An 18,160-nucleotide genomic window follows, 5' to 3' on the forward strand; every position below is an offset into this window, starting at 1 on the left:
GTATAGTCAACCAGTTCTAACCTTTTGATAAAAACTTGAACTTCAAAGTAGGTGTTGCTCTGCGCGTGTCTGGTGTCAGCAAGTGACCAATTGTAAGTAGCAAGTGAAAGTGCACAAAGTTTCACACAATGTTTAGCATGACTAACGACTAAACATTAAAAAATAAAATGAAATAAAAATTATATATATATATATATATATATATATATATATATATATATATATATAAAAGCTGTATACGATCAATATTCAATTTTTATGTTAACTGTGTGTGTTAATATTAGGCTAGTAATATCCTGTGGTTTAGTCTACTATCTAGCAGGCTTTCGAATCCTCTTAAATGATCATTTAAGATGGGACGAGGCACGATGAAACAGTTTTATTTCTCTTACTAACACGCAACACATACGACAACCTCACAACTCAAACACCAACAACACGCACTACAACACAGGAGACATATATACACACAAGATGATTACACCTAACACAGAACAGGTGAACGACACGAGAGGGCGTGGCCACAGAGACGAACACACACGAAAACATTTGAGGAGGGGGCGGGGCCGTGACGTGCCAACAGGTTACTACTGGGATAACTCTAAAGGTAAAGTGAAATGATCTATCTGTATATTGATGCTTTAATCAGTCCAGTGGAAACTGGTTTTGTGTACATTTAAATAAGATAAACATTCAATTTGCCAGTGTTTTATTTCCAGGACATATTGTAGCTATGTATACGTTTGAAATTTTGACTCATTCTGCAGGGCCTTATGATTGGTTTAATGCTATTCTAGAATGTTTACCAGCATTCAGCAGAATATTGGTAACAGCAACCAACTGTAAACAAAACATCAGGCAATTTTCAACAAGATATCAATCGTGGTTTCAGAACTTTGCTACAAAAACATTCTTCTAAAACCATCTTCAGAAATGGTAATGTTTTTCTTAGGATACAGAACTTTTGATGTAGGTTAATGATTTAAAGTGTGACAGCATGAAAAATTTTTAAAATGTTCTTTGGTTCATGAGCCTAAGAAGTGATGTTTAATCTGTTGTCTCAGAACAATAGGAAACGTACCTCTACAGGTCCATATGGCCTCCGAAGGGACATAATACCTTCAGAGCGACTGAGGGATTACTTGGTGGGGGGAGTTTTAGCATCAACATGTAAAGGTACTGAGAATGTAGGCACAGAGTTCTCAGTACAGGTGCTTAGCTCCAGACTGGACCACACTTACAGCTGCAACTCCAAGTCCATGAAAACTCCTCAGATGAGGGTGGGCCCTAAGCCTGTCTCTGAGACGCTTGTGTCTGACTGCAACAGTGGGCAGCTAAGCAAGGACGAACCCCTGCTGATCCACGGTCACAGAGAGCAGGACTACCAGAAAATTTACAACTCTGTGGTGGAGCCTATGCTCAGAAGTTCCTCCGGTCAGGCCAAGCCCTACAGCCTGGAACTGGGCCGCAGGATCAAGCAGCGCCTGTGGGAGGCGCTCCACTGTCCGACTCTGCACGAGGAAGTGAAGCCTGATGGACAGTTCCACGTGACTGAAAGCTTCTCCACTCCAGTTTTCAACAGCTTCGTGCCGCACTTTGAAGTGGACATAAGTGAAGAACCCATGCCTGAACAGCCTAAGAAGAAAAGGCGAAGATACTGACTTTATTATTATTATTGTGATTGTTATTGTCATCCTTGTTTGTATTTTTACTATTATTCTTATTATTCTTGTTCTATCAATATCTATATTATTGTTGTTGTGATTATTATTATTATTGTGATTATTATTATTATTGTGATTGTTGTTATTAACTTTTTATATTCTATATGTAGAGTTTCTGTATTGTTTAAAATTTGTTTAAGCTTTTCTTAATTTTAAATTTAGTCATTCAGTCTGTCCCTTGTTAAATAATTGTGTAATAGTTCATGACATGTCATTGTAATAATATTTTTTAATTATTTTGCATTATAATAAATTTATTGTAAATAACAATAACTTTACATGTTTAAGGTGTGGCATTTTAAATAAATTGTTAGAACTGTACATCTTTTTTCTAATGTTACAATTCGAGTCTTAATTTACATCTCTTATCAGTGGAGGATGTACTTGCTCACACCTTTACTTTAGATTCCTTTTGTACACACTTCAGACTGTGACCTCGAGGTTCTTGAATGAATGTTGAACATTCACACTTGTGTATGAGTGCTGACTGTTAGCTAATGCATCATGATGAGCCTATCCTTTTTGAGTTACTTACTGAGATCATTCTCATAGCAAGTTCATTACACCTTGTGTACTCGTTGTAGTGCGGTGAGCAGTTTCAATCTTAGTTACAATCTTAGTTATCAAAGACTCACTCCACCGACCAAAGCCTCTTCTCTTAGACAACATGACAAAACCATCGCAGCTTGAGAGCAAAAATCGAGCCTCTTAAGAGGTGTTATGTTCCACAGGCAGATTGACATCTTAATGCGGTTCACATGAACTCAATTTTCTTTGCATACATGTATATTGCACTTGTAATGTTTCTGATATTTCAGCCTTTCATTTCTCTCTTTACATGACAACACTGTAGACATTTCTTCCAAAAGCACTGAATGTTATTCTGAACAGTTATAGCTTTTCTCCATTCATGTACACAAAGTCCAGTATGTATCGAAATGTCATCAAAAGAGATATCTGTTGGTAGCTGAACATCTCCAACTTGTACAATGTGATGTTTCTTCTTTGTGTCAAATGAACTTAAATATTGAAACATCCAAAAAATACTGGTGTTTGGACCAATGGAAGTACTTTCATGTTACCTCTGATAGCTCATTTGGTACAGCAGAGAACTGCAGAAGTTAAGACTGTAATCCTTGGTCTGCCCGTTCAAATGCGGCTCGAAGGAAGTTTGTGTTTTCACCTAAAATCTTCCATTTTACATGAGCGAAAGAAGAGGACTTTCCAGGACCTGGAATCGAATCAGCCGCAGCGGTCAGACCGCTGAATCCTAGCCACAAGGCCACCAGGAACAAAGCTGCATGTTTCTCCTGACACAAACATTTTTCAAAGTCTGCAGTCCTACTATACTGATGACATTTGGATGCATACTGGACTGGGTATGCATGAGAGGAAACGGGCCATTAAGCGAGTTATTCATCTTTCTTTTTGTTTTACAAAAAAGATGAAGTTTGTAAGAGTCAGGAATTTTTTTACCCTATGGAATCACTCAAGAAAAGTGGGAATGCTAGTGTCACTAAAACATGGAAAGAGCCATTATTGGCATTTCTTGTACACACAGGGACAAATCTTCAGGCAGAAATATGGGGTTAGGTGCTGTTGGCATGATAACTTCAGAGTTTCAAGAGGGTGGGGATGGCATTCCATTATACACACACACACACACACACACACACACACACACACACACACACACACACACACTTATATATATATATATATATATATATATGGCTGGATCGCAAATGTAACACAACAGCCTGCTGCCAATGTGATATTTTAGAAATGTTTTAGCATCTCCCACTTGTCCTGATCAGGCAGACCACCAGACAAAGTGGGCCTTTGTAATAGGATGTTGCCATCAGAGCTAAAGAGTTTTAAGAGGAGGAAGAACATTCATTATATGCAAACTGACTGGATCTCACATGATACTTAGCATGCTTTAACACTACACTGCCAAAGGAGTTAGCTGACAGATGTGTCATCATTCCCTGCTCACTGAAGGAGTTCACTGTTGGAAAGCTCTTAACATGTCATGTCAGTTACGATGTCCTGGATTGGGGAGGATGACCAAACCAGACCATTTGGGCCTTTGTCTCACTTGAGAAGACTGGCACACAGATACCATATCAAAGCTTGAGACTTATTTTTCGTGTCCTGAATCCTTCCTGAAGTAGCTAGGAAGCTTTGCTTCTATCCTGAATAGCTCAGTCAGTAGAGCATCAGACTTTTAATCGGAGGTCCCTGTTCAAGTGAAAATATTGTTCTTTGCCACTAAAGTGTGCTTGAGAAGTTTCTTGAAATACCTCTAGATCAACCTAAGTCAAGGGACAGGACCCTGTTGCCTTGAGCCTTGCCGATTAAACTGACATGTCACATCAGTTTTCCCAAGCTGTGATTCTGTGCATTGGCTGTTATCCCAGGTTAGGCTAGCTAGTTCTCCTGGCAAGGATGAAAATTCAAAATCCTTCCTACTTTAAAAAATCAACACTTCTGAGCCTATCCTTTTTGAGTTGATTACTGAGATCATTCTCATAGCAAGTTCATTACACCTTGTGCACTTATTGTAGTGCGGTGAGCAGTTTCTATATTAGAGCAGACTTATTCAAGTCATAGAATCCATTTACACTTGAATGAAAGTTGAACATTAACACTTGTGCACGTGTGTCGACTATTAGCTAATGCATAAGGGAAGTCATTTCGGAACAAACCTGTGAGGCAACTGTCTTTCAGGCAAAGTGTCTGTATCCAGGCAAGGACATGTGCATGTTCAATTCCTTGCCCTGTACTTCATTATCTGCAGTTTACTGAGAAAGACCAGACAGCAGTTGAATACCTTTGGTTGTTGTCTGCTACCTCGTCTCTGTCTCTCTCTGTGTTCGTATGATAGGCACCACTGCATGCCACGCACCAGGCCGCCTTTCTTGTGAGGGTGTCTCTCATGACATCTATGGAGTGCATAATTGAAGACAAGGTAAAAGGATTCCCTTAGGATCTGAATACATTTGGTTTTTGTCTGGTACATCGTCTCTGTCTCTCTTTGTGTTAAATGGAGCCTGCTCAGATGATGGTGTTGACAGCTTCTAGGATTTTCACTAGATCCAAAGCAGTGTGAAACCAGTTTTTACATTTAAATGTTTTAACCTGGTTTTGTTCACAAAATAAGAAACAATACACATTATAAATGTTGGGTAGCTACATATTTATACTTCTTGTACAAACTAAGAAAATAATAGAACACTAATTTAGTTGTTTGACATATTGACACCTGAGCAAGACATGAGTGAGGGATAAAAAGGCAGGATATTAGTCACACAAAGCACTGCCAAAAAGGTTTAAAAACACAGATGTGGGGAAGCCCATGAAGTCCACTATATGTCTTTGCTGTTACTGTAAAAAGGCCAGTTGAAATATGACCACAGACAGTTATGGACTGTAATTAATATGAAACTACATGATGATATTGGAGCTATATAACTTACTTCTTTAATATAGTATTCTCTAAAATAATGTAAATACATTGAATATATGAATAAAAGTGTAGTAAAATCATCCAGTGTTGTACTATATTATTTTCAAAGCAGGACCTTAGGTACTTATAGCCAAGGAACTGTGTCAAATCAATTTGCCCTATTACGATTGAACATTTACTATTACTATTACAATTGTAACATGAATAATGTGATACAAATAGAGCTAATGAAGTACAAACTCATATAACTCACAAGCAGCTGCTACGTTGTTAAAAGTTATAAATGTCAATTAATTATTCATATTGTTGTTTGTGGGGAATTCAGTAGGTTGACTAATTCATGCAACTCTCAAAGTATCTGCATAACCTGAACCATACATTATGAACACATCCATTAAAATAAAGTTGAATTCATGGAAAGATTAGGCAAGGAATGAAAGGAAGAATTAAGTAGGTCCAGCAACTAAAGGAATCCTCTCACCTTGTCGTCAACTGCACACTTCTTAGGGGTCACAAGAGATGCTCTCACTGGAAAGCAGTCCTGGTGCGTAACATGTGGCGGTTCCTGCCATGCGAACACAGAGAGAGACAGAGACGAGGTACAAGAAAAAAAAAACAAATGTATTCAGCTGCTAACAGAATCCTCTCACTTGTCTTCAATCGTGTACTCCGCAGCTGTCACGAGAGATGTCTTCACTGGAAAGTTGTCCTGTTGTCTAGGCTCTGCCGTATCCTGCGGTACGAACACAAAGAGAGACGGGGACAAGGTATCAGAAAATAATCAAATGTATTCAGCTGCTAAGGGAATCCTCTCACCTAGTCTTCAATCATGCACCCTGGAGGTATCACAAGAGACATCCTCAATGGAAAAGCATCCTGGTGCATAGCATACAGTAGCCACATCTCATTGACAAGATGTCACAGCCCCTGGACCTGCCCCACGACTGTCCGCTTGCTTGTGTTCTTAACCCAGCCAACCAGGCTGAGAGTCATTTCCGCTCGGTGAACTGGGAGAAAGGGACAGTGTGTGGAAGCCCAACCCCCGTCATATAGGTTTGCTTCTAACAGTACCATTACCATCACCCACTCTGGTGCACAAGTTTGAGTGTATTAGAACTAGTAGCACTGCTGAAGCATTACATGTATCTATAGCAAATATCTATAGCAAATATTCTGACCATGATGAAGTGATAGGTTGGTTAAGGCAAACTGAGAATGCAATACATGTTGCTTAGGTCACTTGCTCTAATTGTACACAACTGTAAATCTACACAACTGTACATTAGTTAAAGTCTACACAGTGTCAGTGATGTGAAGTACAACTGAGAGTTCCCCTGTTGTATTCTTCCAACAGACATTTTCACAGTCAAGTTCTGCGTAAGTGGGGGAAAAATAATATGAGCTTCACATCAAAGAACATTTTAAACAAATGGACTGATGACTGTATGGCTTACCCAGTATTGCGAGAGTTCTATATACACTCCAATTAAGACTGACATTCTATACTTGATCTCGTATTTACCGTTTCATCTATATTCTAATGTTAAAGAGCATAAAGCTAAAACACCAATACAATGTCATTGTCTAGTCCATTATGAACTGCCAGTTATATGTATGCTAGACATGTTTATAACAAATGTGCTGAGAGTTTAACATTAAAGGACCCCAGTAGAACTAGACTACCTATTTGGTTAGGGTTGAAATTAAATCCAGCAGGAGCTTAGATTGTAGGTACATTTTGCAACTCTGCTACTACAACAGCACTTTGTCAGTGTCTTAAGACTGCATATTTACAAGCAATGGCTAATAATAGAGTTATGAATATTGCAAATATTCAACGGCATGTTTAAGAACTGCACATCCTGATGAACAAAATGCAGAGCAAAAACACACAATTCAAAATACTCACCATTACTCACACAATACTCACCATTCAAAAACAGACACCTGTGCCAAAGTAGTGAAACACATAAGAATATTGATTGTGTAAAATGTAAAGAGGAAGTTGCACCGTTAAAAGTCCCCTGAGTTATTGTGAGTTCCACAGCGGTGTGGTAGTCTATAAGCCTATAAAGGGAAGGAAACAGTGAGGTGCACAGACTAAAGAGGCATCTTAATGATAGCGTGCTTTTTGAAATGAAGAAAAACTGAGACTTATGTCTGAAATTTTTTAGGCCACTGCCTAGCCACTAAACACTTGCAAACAACTGTACCCTGTTTTAGCTGAATTTAAAAGAGCAACTTCAAAAATATATATTCTTAAATTAGAAGAGTTCAGATATCTGTTCCTCTACCAGCAGTGGTCATCATTTTTGTTTTTAAACCCGCTCATTAGGGGTATAATACTACGAGTGCTGTACCTCAATAAGAATACTTCAGACTGTATCTTGAAACCATAATATTGAGATTACATTAGATAGTAGGCTGATGTTCTTACATGACTTTGCACTTCAGTTAAAAAAAATAAAAATACAAAGAGAATCTACATGCCAAGCCATATCCCTCAACGATGAATGAGGGAGAATGGGCAGACAAAGTTACAATGTTCCATATGTATGAAAATTGTACATTATAAATTTGGAGATCGGTGCCCTGTAAATAATATCACTGGACAAAAAGAATAAGATTTAGCATTATCTAATTCAAATCTAGAGCTGAGGAATAGTGCTATATTACGCACAGTGATTCTTGTAGTTGGTCTGATGCTTCTTTATAGTGAAGTGCCTGGTGCTTCTATGTAGAACCTGAATAAAGGAAAACATAGACCAAGACTTTATTAAGACTAAAACAATGAAACAGCATATTGGCCATCTCTTGGGTCCCTTGCAATTCTCACTAGGCTGGATGTCATGACATAGATGTAAAATCTAATAATACTAAGAACTTAAAGGATTCATTTAAATTAAAATAAAAAACTTAAAAATTACATGCTAGTACACCGGCTTCATTATGACTAGTGGAGATGAGAAAAGGAAAAGCACAGTTCACGTTGTGGTTAGTAAACTTCCTGTGCCTAAAACAAAATAAATCCAAAGATCCAAAGAAGCAGTGCAATCACTTACACAGATCTTCAGGAAAAAGATGATTACCCCCCCCCCCCCCCCCCCACCTTTACATTTGTAAGGATATTTTAATGCACATATTGCAACAACTGACATTAAAGTTGCTTATTTTTTGATGATCTCATCTGTTTTTATGAAGGAAAACATAGGAAGATACAGTAATCAGCAACAAAAAACATCTGCCTAAAAGTGAGTTTATATCTGTTCTTCTAACTTCATGACAGACTGCATTTAATATATTTAAATACAAATGAAAGCTACAAAGCACTGCAACCTTTAAGTCTGCTTTGCTGAGAACTTACCCATCTATGGTGTCTGCTTTATAAAAACTGACCAGAACCATTTCTTGGTCTCAACATGCAAATGCAGTGATTTCCCTGATGCATGAGTGTGGAGTACTTTCTCTGTACAAGCGTACTGCCCCTGCAAGGTCTGGTGAAGTCTTTCATACAGTAAAAGAATATTGTAAAAGGATATTGATGAACCATGTAAATGTATTTATTTCTCTTATATTTATTTTTATTAGTGAAAGAAAGAAGATGCACTAACCAGTGGAGGCTGCTAAAAAAATGTACTGCGTATGACTGTTGTCATTTTCTGCAATCATTCCAATACAACCTAACACATACTACTAGGGGTCTGTGAAAGAGCCAATCATTATTTAATTTGCATTAAAAATCAACAGAATAATAAAAGACAATTATCTCTAGTTGCAGCTCTAATTTGTTCTGATAGAAGGGACAGTATGCATAATTAGAAAAATATTTGAATCTTTTGTTTACTGCAAAAGATGGCTTGCATTTTAAAAGTTAATGCAATGGCCTTTTATTATCTAGCTATACATTGGGTATCAAAAATTACACATTACAACTGCTTAAACTTCAGAACTGAAAAGCGAGCTCAACGTAGCTCAGTTCGCCAGAACCACCACTAAAACACACAGCTGGTTAGCTAGCTAGCTAACGTTCACAAGCTACTAGCTAAACAAGATAGCGAGCTAACAATTAGCGAACGCTCGCCACTTCAATTCACTAGAACCACTAATCTAAACCACCAGGTTAGCTAGAGAACTAAGTTAACGTTAGCTAAACGTTAACTAGCACTATCTATTAGTCACTATCTTAACTAATTCATTGGTACTATAAATGAAAAACTAACACAAAATACACAGTACACAACTTGACTAGCTAGCTACGCGGCCACCTCAGGAAGCTCCACAGTAAAGGGCAGTTCACCAAAGTTCTCTTGGGTGGATCAATGAAGCGCCATTAGGCTTCAGATTCAGGACGCTGATTGGCTACATTTATGTTGCTCTGCGCGTGTCTGGTGTCAGCAAGTGACCAATTGTAAGTAGCAAGTGAAAGTGCACAAAGTTTCACACAATGTTTAGCATGACTAACGACTAAACATTAAAAAATAAAATGAAATAAAAATTATATATATATATATATATATATATATATATATATATATATATATATATATATATATATATAAAAGCTGTATACGATCAATATTCAATTTTTATGTTAACTGTGTGTGTTAATATTAGGCTAGTAATATCCTGTGGTTTAGTCTACTATCTAGCAGGCTTTCGAATCCTCTTAAATGATCATTTAAGATGGGACGAGGCACGATGAAACAGTTTTATTTCTCTTACTAACACGCAACACATACGACAACCTCACAACTCAAACACCAACAACACGCACTACAACACAGGAGACATATATACACACAAGATGATTACACCTAACACAGAACAGGTGAACGACACGAGAGGGCGTGGCCACAGAGACGAACACACACGAAAACATTTGAGGAGGGGGCGGGGCCGTGACGTGCCAACAGGTTACTACTGGGATAACTCTAAAGGTAAAGTGAAATGATCTATCTGTATATTGATGCTTTAATCAGTCCAGTGGAAACTGGTTTTGTGTACATTTAAATAAGATAAACATTCAATTTGCCAGTGTTTTATTTCCAGGACATATTGTAGCTATGTATACGTTTGAAATTTTGACTCATTCTGCAGGGCCTTATGATTGGTTTAATGCTATTCTAGAATGTTTACCAGCATTCAGCAGAATATTGGTAACAGCAACCAACTGTAAACAAAACATCAGGCAATTTTCAACAAGATATCAATCGTGGTTTCAGAACTTTGCTACAAAAACATTCTTCTAAAACCATCTTCAGAAATGGTAATGTTTTTCTTAGGATACAGAACTTTTGATGTAGGTTAATGATTTAAAGTGTGACAGCATGAAAAATTTTTAAAATGTTCTTTGGTTCATGAGCCTAAGAAGTGATGTTTAATCTGTTGTCTCAGAACAATAGGAAACGTACCTCTACAGGTCCATATGGCCTCCGAAGGGACATAATACCTTCAGAGCGACTGAGGGATTACTTGGTGGGGGGAGTTTTAGCATCAACATGTAAAGGTACTGAGAATGTAGGCACAGAGTTCTCAGTACAGGTGCTTAGCTCCAGACTGGACCACACTTACAGCTGCAACTCCAAGTCCATGAAAACTCCTCAGATGAGGGTGGGCCCTAAGCCTGTCTCTGAGACGCTTGTGTCTGACTGCAACAGTGGGCAGCTAAGCAAGGACGAACCCCTGCTGATCCACGGTCACAGAGAGCAGGACTACCAGAAAATTTACAACTCTGTGGTGGAGCCTATGCTCAGAAGTTCCTCCGGTCAGGCCAAGCCCTACAGCCTGGAACTGGGCCGCAGGATCAAGCAGCGCCTGTGGGAGGCGCTCCACTGTCCGACTCTGCACGAGGAAGTGAAGCCTGATGGACAGTTCCACGTGACTGAAAGCTTCTCCACTCCAGTTTTCAACAGCTTCGTGCCGCACTTTGAAGTGGACATAAGTGAAGAACCCATGCCTGAACAGCCTAAGAAGAAAAGGCGAAGATACTGACTTTATTATTATTATTGTGATTGTTATTGTCATCCTTGTTTGTATTTTTACTATTATTCTTATTATTCTTGTTCTATCAATATCTATATTATTGTTGTTGTGATTATTATTATTATTGTGATTATTATTATTATTGTGATTGTTGTTATTAACTTTTTATATTCTATATGTAGAGTTTCTGTATTGTTTAAAATTTGTTTAAGCTTTTCTTAATTTTAAATTTAGTCATTCAGTCTGTCCCTTGTTAAATAATTGTGTAATAGTTCATGACATGTCATTGTAATAATATTTTTTAATTATTTTGCATTATAATAAATTTATTGTAAATAACAATAACTTTACATGTTTAAGGTGTGGCATTTTAAATAAATTGTTAGAACTGTACATCTTTTTTCTAATGTTACAATTCGAGTCTTAATTTACATCTCTTATCAGTGGAGGATGTACTTGCTCACACCTTTACTTTAGATTCCTTTTGTACACACTTCAGACTGTGACCTCGAGGTTCTTGAATGAATGTTGAACATTCACACTTGTGTATGAGTGCTTACTGTTCGCTAATGCATCATGATGAGCCTATCCTTTTTGAGTTACTTACTGAGATCATTCTCATAGCAAGTTCATTACACCTTGTGTACTCGTTGTAGTGCGGTGAGCAGTTTCAATCTTAGTTACAATCTTAGTTATCAAAGACTCACTCCACCGACCAAAGCCTCTTCTCTTAGACAACATGACAAAACCATCGCAGCTTGAGAGCAAAAATCGAGCCTCTTAAGAGGTGTTATGTTCCACAGGCAGATTGACATCTTAATGCGTTTCACATGAACTCAATTTTCTTTGCATACATGTATATTGCACTTGTAATGTTTCTGATATTTCAGCCTTTCATTTCTCTCTTTACATGACAACACTGTAGACATTTCTTCCAAAAGCACTGAATGTTATTCTGAACAGTTATAGCTTTTCTCCATTCATGTACACAAAGTCCAGTATGTATCGAAATGTCATCAAAAGAGATATCTGTTGGTAGCTGAACATCTCCAACTTGTACAATGTGATGTTTCTTCTTTGTGTCAAATGAACTTAAATATTGAAACATCCAAAAAATACTGGTGTTTGGACCAATGGAAGTACTTTCATGTTACCTCTGATAGCTCATTTGGTACAGCAGAGAACTGCAGAAGTTAAGACTGTAATCCTTGGTCTGCCCGTTCAAATGCGGCTCAAAGGAAGTTTGTGTTTTCACCTAAAATCTTCCATTTTACATGAGCGAAAGAAGAGGACTTTCCAGGACCTGGAATCGAATCAGCCGCAGCGGTCAGACCGCTGAATCCTAGCCACAAGACCACCAGGAACAAAGCTGCATGTTTCTCCTGACACAAACATTTTTCAAAGTCTGCAGTCCTACTATACTGATGACATTTGGATGCATACTGGACTGGGTATGCATGAGAGGAAACGGGCCATTAAGCGAGTTATTCATCTTTCTTTTTGTTTTACAAAAAAGATGAAGTTTGTAAGAGTCAGGAATTTTTTTACCCTATGGAATCACTCAAGAAAAGTGGGAATGCTAGTGTCACTAAAACATGGAAAGAGCCATTATTGGCATTTCTTGTACACACAGGGACAAATCTTCAGCCAGAAATAAAGGGGTTAGGTGCTGTTGGCATGATAACTTCAGAGTTTCAAGAGGGTGGGGATGGCATTCCATTATACACACACACACACACACACACACACACACACACACACACACACACACACACACACACACACACACACTTATATATATATATATATATATATATGGCTGGATCGCAAATGTAACACAACAGCCTGCTGCCAATGTGATATTTTAGAAATGTTTTAGCATCTCCCACTTGTCCTGATCAGGCAGACCACCAGACAAAGTGGGCCTTTGTAATAGGATGTTGCCATCAGAGCTAAAGAGTTTTAAGAGGAGGAAGAACATTCATTATATGCAAACTGACTGGATCTCACATGATACTTAGCATGCTTTAACACTACACTGCCAAAGGAGTTAGCTGACAGATGTGTCATCATTCCCTGCTCACTGAAGGAGTTCACTGTTGGAAAGCTCTTAACATGTCATGTCAGTTACGATGTCCTGGATTGGGGAGGATGACCAAACCAGACCATTTGGGCCTTTGTCTCACTTGAGAAGACTGGCACACAGATACCATATCAAAGCTTGAGACTTATTTTTCGTGTCCTGAATCCTTCCTGAAGTAGCTAGGAAGCTTTGCTTCTATCCTGAATAGCTCAGTCAGTAGAGCATCAGACTTTTAATCGGAGGTCCCTGTTCAAGTGAAAATATTGTTCTTTGCCACTAAAGTGTGCTTGAGAAGTTTCTTGAAATACCTCTAGATCAACCTAAGTCAAGGGACAGGACCCTGTTGCCTTGAGCCTTGCCGATTAAACTGACATGTCACATCAGTTTTCCCAAGCTGTGATTCTGTGCATTGGCTGTTATCCCAGGTTAGGCTAGCTAGTTCTCCTGGCAAGGATGAAAATTCAAAATCCTTCCTACTTTAAAAAATCAACACTTCTGAGCCTATCCTTTTTGAGTTGATTACTGAGATCATTCTCATAGCAAGTTCATTACACCTTGTGCACTTATTGTAGTGCGGTGAGCAGTTTCTATATTAGAGCAGACTTATTCAAGTCATAGAATCCATTTACACTTGAATGAAAGTTGAACATTAACACTTGTGCACGTGTGTCGACTATTAGCTAATGCATAAGGGAAGTCATTTCGGAACAAACCTGTGAGGCAACTGTCTTTCAGGCAAAGTGTCTGTATCCAGGCAAGGACATGTGCATGTTCAATTCCTTGCCCTGTACTTCATTATCTGCAGTTTACTGAGAAAGACCAGACAGCAGTTGAATACCTTTGGTTGTTGTCTGCTACCTCGTCTCTGTCTCTCTCTGTGTTCGTATGATAGGCACCACTGCATGCCACGCACCAGGCCGCCTTTCTTGTGAGGGTGTCTCTCATGACATCTATGGAGTGCATAATTGAAGACAAGGTAAAAGGATTCCCTTAGGATCTGAATACATTTGGTTTTTGTCTGGTACATCGTCTCTGTCTCTCTTTGTGTTAAATGGAGCCTGCTCAGATGATGGTGTTGACAGCTTCTAGGATTTTCACTAGATCCAAAGCAGTGTGAAACCAGTTTTTACATTTAAATGTTTTAACCTGGTTTTGTTCACAAAATAAGAAACAATACACATTATAAATGTTGGGTAGCTACATATTTATACTTCTTGTACAAACTAAGAAAATAATAGAACACTAATTTAGTTGTTTGACATATTGACACCTGAACAAGACATGAGTGAGGGATAAAAAGGCAGGATATTAGTCACACAAAGCACTGCCAAAAAGGTTTAAAAACACAGATGTGGGGAAGCCCATGAAGTCCACTATATGTCTTTGCTGTTACTGTAAAAAGGCCAGTTGAAATATGACCACAGACAGTTATGGACTGTAATTAATATGAAACTACATGATGATATTGGAGCTATATAACTTACTTCTTTAATATAGTATTCTCTAAAATAATGTAAATACATTGAATATATGAATAAAAGTGTAGTAAAATCATCCAGTGTTGTACTATATTATTTTCAAAGCAGGACCTTAGGTACTTATAGCCAAGGAACTGTGTCAAATCAATTTGCCCTATTACGATTGAACATTTACTATTACTATTACAATTGTAACATGAATAATGTGATACAAATAGAGCTAATGAAGTACAAACTCATATAACTCACAAGCAGCTGCTACGTTGTTAAAAGTTATAAATGTCAATTAATTATTCATATTGTTGTTTGTGGGGAATTCAGTAGGTTGACTAATTCATGCAACTCTCAAAGTATCTGCATAACCTGAACCATACATTATGAACACATCCATTAAAATAAAGTTGAATTCATGGAAAGATTAGGCAAGGAATGAAAGGAAGAATTAAGTAGGTCCAGCAACTAAAGGAATCCTCTCACCTTGTCGTCAACTGCACACTTCTTAGGGGTCACAAGAGATGCTCTCACTGGAAAGCAGTCCTGGTGCGTAACATGTGGCGGTTCCTGCCATGCGAACACAGAGAGAGACAGAGACGAGGTACAAGAAAAAAAAAACAAATGTATTCAGCTGCTAACAGAATCCTCTCACTTGTCTTCAATCGTGTACTCCGCAGCTGTCACGAGAGATGTCTTCACTGGAAAGTTGTCCTGTTGTCTAGGCTCTGCCGTATCCTGCGGTACGAACACAAAGAGAGACGGGGACAAGGTATCAGAAAATAATCAAATGTATTCAGCTGCTAAGGGAATCCTCTCACCTAGTCTTCAATCATGCACCCTGGAGGTATCACAAGAGACATCCTCAATGGAAAAGCATCCTGGTGCATAGCATACAGTAGCCACATCTCATTGACAAGATGTCACAGCCCCTGGACCTGCCCCACGACTGTCCGCTTGCTTGTGTTCTTAACCCAGCCAACCAGGCTGAGAGTCATTTCCGCTCGGTGAACTGGGAGAAAGGGACAGTGTGTGGAAGCCCAACCCCCGTCATATAGGTTTGCTTCTAACAGTACCATTACCATCACCCACTCTGGTGCACAAGTTTGAGTGTATTAGAACTAGTAGCACTGCTGAAGCATTACATGTATCTATAGCAAATATCTATAGCAAATATTCTGACCATGATGAAGTGATAGGTTGGTTAAGGCAAACTGAGAATGCAATACATGTTGCTTAGGTCACTTGCTCTAATTGTACACAACTGTAAATCTACACAACTGTACATTAGTTAAAGTCTACACAGTGTCAGTGATGTGAAGTACAACTGAGAGTTCCCCTGTTGTATTCTTCCAACAGACATTTTCACAGTCAAGTTCTGCGTAAGTGGGGGAAAAATAATATGAGCTTCACATCAAAGAACATTTTAAACAAATGGACTGATGACTGTATGGCTTACCCAGTATTGCGAGAGTTCTATATACACTCCAATTAAGACTGACATTCTATACTTGATCTCGTATTTACCGTTTCATCTATATTCTAATGTTAAAGAGCATAAAGCTAAAACACCAATACAATGTCATTGTCTAGTGCATTATGAACTGCCAGTTATATGTATGCTAGACATGTTTATAACAAATGTGCTGAGAGTTTAACATTAAAGGACCCCAGTAGAACTAGACTACCTATTTGGTTAGGGTTGAAATTAAATCCAGCAGGAGCTTAGATTGTAGGTACATTTTGCAACTCTGCTACTACAACAGCACTTTGTCAGTGTCTTAAGACTGCATATTTACAAGCAATGGCTAATAATAGAGTTACGAATATTGCAAATATTCAACGGCATGTTTAAGAACTGCACATCCTGATGAACAAAATGCAGAGCAAAAACACACAATTCAAAATACTCACCATTACTCACACAATACTCACCATTCAAAAACAGACACCTGTGCCAAAGTAGTGAAACACATAAGAATATTGATTGTGTAAAATGTAAAGAGGAAGTTGCACCGTTAAAAGTCCCCTGAGTTATTGTGAGTTCCACAGCGGTGTGGTAGTCTATAAGCCTATAAAGGGAAGGAAACAGTGAGGTGCACAGACTAAAGAGGCATCTTAATGATAGCGTGCTTTTTGAAATGAAGAAAAACTGAGACTTATGTCTGAAATTTTTTAGGCCACTGCCTAGCCACTAAACACTTGCAAACAACTGTACCCTGTTTTAGCTGAATTTAAAAGAGCAACTTCAAAAATATATATTCTTAAATTAGAAGAGTTCAGATATCTGTTCCTCTACCAGCAGTGGTCATCATTTTTGTTTTTAAACCCGCTCATTAGGGGTATAATACTACGAGTGCTGTACCTCAATAAGAATACTTCAGACTGTATCTTGAAACCATAATATTGAGATTACATTAGATAGTAGGCTGATGTTCTTACATGACTTTGCACTTCAGTTAAAAAAAATAAAAATACAAAGAGAATCTACATGCCAAGCCATATCCCTCAACGATGAATGAGGGAGAATGGGCAGACAAAGTTACAATGTTCCATATGTATGAAAATTGTACATTATAAATTTGGAGATCGGTGCCCTGTAAATAATATCACTGGACAAAAAGAATAAGATTTAGCATTATCTAATTCAAATCTAGAGCTGAGGAATAGTGCTATATTACGCACAGTGATTCTTGTAGTTGGTCTGATGCTTCTTTATAGTGAAGTGCCTGGTGCTTCTATGTAGAACCTGAATAAAGGAAAACATAGACCAAGACTTTATTAAGACTAAAACAATGAAACAGCATATTGGCCATCTCTTGGGTCCCTTGCAATTCTCACTAGGCTGGATGTCATGACATAGATGTAAAATCTAATAATACTAAGAACTTAAAGGATTCATTTAAATTAAAATAAAAAACTTAAAAATTACATGCTAGTACACCGGCTTCATTATGACTAGTGGAGATGAGAAAAGGAAAAGCACAGTTCACGTTGTGGTTAGTAAACTTCCTGTGCCTAAAACAAAATAAATCCAAAGATCCAAAGAAGCAGTGCAATCACTTACACAGATCTTCAGGAAAAAGATGATTACCCCCCCCCCCCCCCCACCTTTACATTTGTAAGGATATTTTAATGCACATATTGCAACAACTGACATTAAAGTTGCTTATTTTTTGATGATCTCATCTGTTTTTATGAAGGAAAACATAGGAAGATACAGTAATCAGCAACAAAAAACATCTGCCTAAAAGTGAGTTTATATCTGTTCTTCTAACTTCATGACAGACTGCATTTAATATATTTAAATACAAATGAAAGCTACAAAGCACTGCAACCTTTAAGTCTGCTTTGCTGAGAACTTACCCATCTATGGTGTCTGCTTTATAAAAACTGACCAGAACCATTTCTTGGTCTCAACATGCAAATG

The 18,160-nt window shown here is 38.0% G+C and overlaps 2 long non-coding RNA genes across 2 annotated transcripts; both read right to left on the reverse strand.

Moving 5' to 3' along the window:
• Nucleotides 1-1,260: 1,260 nt before the first annotated feature.
• LOC145655750 (uncharacterized) lies at nucleotides 1,261-6,552 on the reverse strand. Its single transcript, XR_014121707.1, has 3 exons — nucleotides 5,847-6,552; nucleotides 4,436-4,531; nucleotides 1,261-1,635 (listed from the first exon to the last, which is right to left on the reverse strand). It is a non-coding gene; the product is annotated as an uncharacterized LOC145655750 (long non-coding RNA).
• A 4,234-nt stretch (nucleotides 6,553-10,786) lies between these two features.
• On the reverse strand, nucleotides 10,787-16,091 carry LOC145655752 (uncharacterized). The gene is made up of 3 exons (XR_014121708.1): nucleotides 15,386-16,091; nucleotides 13,975-14,070; nucleotides 10,787-11,161 (listed from the first exon to the last, which is right to left on the reverse strand). It is a non-coding gene; the product is annotated as an uncharacterized LOC145655752 (long non-coding RNA).
• Between the last annotated feature and the right edge of the window lie 2,069 nt (nucleotides 16,092-18,160).

Source organism: Electrophorus electricus, unplaced genomic scaffold (assembly GCF_041902795.1).
Source record: "Electrophorus electricus isolate QZ-2024a unplaced genomic scaffold, ASM4190279v1 Scaffold34, whole genome shotgun sequence".
NCBI lineage: Eukaryota > Metazoa > Chordata > Actinopteri > Gymnotiformes > Gymnotidae > Electrophorus > Electrophorus electricus.